Consider the following 2,647-nt stretch of genomic DNA (forward strand, 5'->3'; position numbering starts at 1 on the left):
GGAATCCTATAGAACAATGAGGACCAATCATTTACAACTACTCACATTGGCAGATCTCTCAAACACAATTTGAGAAATTGAAGGTATTAACTGGCAGCACAACCCTGTGGTGTTTACAGGTCAGAATATCATTTATCCTTAGAAGCCTAAGGGCAGTACCTTGAAGACAGCATGAGGAGTTTTTCCAGTCTGTTAATGCTCTATTTCTTGAACTATGTGGTAATTTCTCAGGTGGAGTCACCTTGGGAAATAAAACTTGGACACTTTTTTATATGTGTAGTTTTCTTCAATAAATTTTTTTTTAAATATGGAACCCTTCATGACTTTGCGTGTCATCTGTGCATGGGGGCCATGCTAATCTTCTCTGTAGCATTCCAATTTTAGTACATGTGCTGCTGAAGTGAGCACTTCTTCAATAAAATTTAGCAGAATTTAAGAAAACACAGTATGTGAAAGAGAGAATGAGAGGTAAAAAAAAATGAACCGCTTAAAACTAATCAACATTGATGGATATCTTTTTTGGGGATTGACCCACTTCACAGCAGTGACCTGAAGCACTGCAGTGACAATGCAGTGTCACTTAACCCACTGAGCCACCAGAGAACTCCAGGAAATCTACTTTTCTAACTGTGTGGTAAATGCACTGAATTTTCCTAGATTGATTGACTATTAAACGACCCCATAAAATTAGTGCCATTTAAAATGCATTTATCTTTATTAGTATCACAGTTTTTAGATTTATAGCTCATGCTGAAGCATAATTATACTCATTCATTTAACAATTACTTATTTAGCAGCTACTCTCCGCCAGGCACTGTGTTAAACTCTGGGAATACAAATTGTAAACCAATTAGGTGCCTAGAGCCTAACACTTTAGATTCAATTATATTATTACTATATTAGAGCAATTTATCTTGTATGTAATAATACATATATAACACATATGTACATATTATATAAAATGTATATAATTATGAATAGCATATATTTACATATATTTTTATAACAATATGATATATAATATATATTATATATGTTATATACTATGTCAATTATACAAATGTATTATATATATATATATTTTTTGTCTTTTGTCTTTTTTTTTTGAGGGCCACACCCACTGCATATGGAGAGTCCCAGGCTAGGGGTCTAATCAGAGCTGTAGCTGCCGGCCTATGCCACAGCCACAGCAACACCAGATCCAAGCCATGTCTGTGACCTACACCACAGCTCATGGCAACACTGGATCCTTAACCCACTGAGTGAGGCCAGGGATCGAACCTGCAACCTCATGGTTCCTAGTTGGATTAATTTCTGCTTCACCACAATGGGAACTCCTGTATTATACATTGTATATAGTATGTGATATAGCAGTTACTTATTTTATATAATATATAGCATATATATAGGTTTATTTTGAGGATTTAGACAGAATTTGTGTTCAACACAGTGTCTGAAACATTGTATATCTTCAATGAATCTTAATCATTATCGTGATATTACTATTATTTTTGTAGCAGAAGAAATAGCTTGGTGGGGCTTCCACAGTGGTGTCAACCAAAGGACTGAAAATAAAGTCTCTAGCAGAGAAGGCAAAAGGGGACCAATGAAAAGGGAAGAAAAAATCACTTCTTTCTAGATCATCCAGTAGGCTCCTAAAATAATCACCATGGCTACATGGGAAGATGATAAAGAGTGGACCCACCTTCCACCAAAGACACTGATTACTACTATGTCATCAGCAACTAGATTCCCTCTTCTTCCCCAAGTTGTGTGTCTGACTTCACAAGCATAAATATCTTAGAATTGAGTATTTTAAGGGAGGAAAGGAGAAGAGAGGGCATCAGACCTCCCCCCTTCTTTCATACTAATTTCCTCCATTGTTTAAAGTTGACAGAAGCACCTGCAGAGGTTTATGGCTTAAAATCAGAGAATCATTAGAAAACTGAGTGAGTGCAAGAGGGATTTTTTACTCAAAATGATAAGCTCATCCCTTTGTCACTGAAATAACAAAACCCAAAAACTTTAAATCAGAATTAACTAGTGCAGTCCTATAAAGAAGAAAGAGTTTCATCATTAGGAAGGAAACCCTGAGGAGTTTCTGGAAAATATAAAGAAGATGGAATGGAGTTGCTGGGAAAACCAATCAGAACTGAGACATGTAATCCAGATTCACTCAAAAGAAGATACAGAATGTCTGGACAAGTGGTTTTGCAACAAAGGTTAGAAAATGCCAAGTTCAATTTGCTTATGCTAAAATATCCATCCCCAAGCCTCTAGCATCCTCTTTCCTCACTCAAATTACTGTTCCCTCCTATGTGTTTCCACAAAACAAAGTGGGTATATCTGTGAAGCCCTTGAAGTGAAGCTGCTAACCATTGTGTTTTGAGGACTGGCAGTGAGTGTGCAATAAATGTTAAGCTGAAACCTTAAAAAAGGAAGGAAGGAAGGAAGGAAGGAAGGAAGGAAGGAAGAAAGGAAGGAAGGAAGAAAAGAAAGAAAATGCCAAGTTCAGAGATGGTAGGGTCTGGGAACAGAAGCAGGAGCAGACAGTGACAAGGGGACAATTCGGGGCTGTGGAGATGTGTGCTGCTATGTGGACAACAACTGGCACTGGGAGCACCTGGGACCTACTACCTGAGGTCTC

The 2,647-nt window shown here is 37.4% G+C and overlaps 1 non-coding gene across 1 annotated transcript; it reads right to left on the reverse strand.

Moving 5' to 3' along the window:
- Positions 1–301: 301 nt before the first annotated feature.
- Positions 302–408, reverse strand: LOC125131921 (U6 spliceosomal RNA). Its single transcript, XR_007136095.1, has one exon. It is a non-coding gene; the product is annotated as a U6 spliceosomal RNA (small nuclear RNA).
- Between the last annotated feature and the right edge of the window lie 2,239 nt (positions 409–2,647).

This window comes from Phacochoerus africanus, chromosome 7, assembly GCF_016906955.1.
Source record: "Phacochoerus africanus isolate WHEZ1 chromosome 7, ROS_Pafr_v1, whole genome shotgun sequence".
Taxonomy (NCBI): domain Eukaryota; kingdom Metazoa; phylum Chordata; class Mammalia; order Artiodactyla; family Suidae; genus Phacochoerus; species Phacochoerus africanus.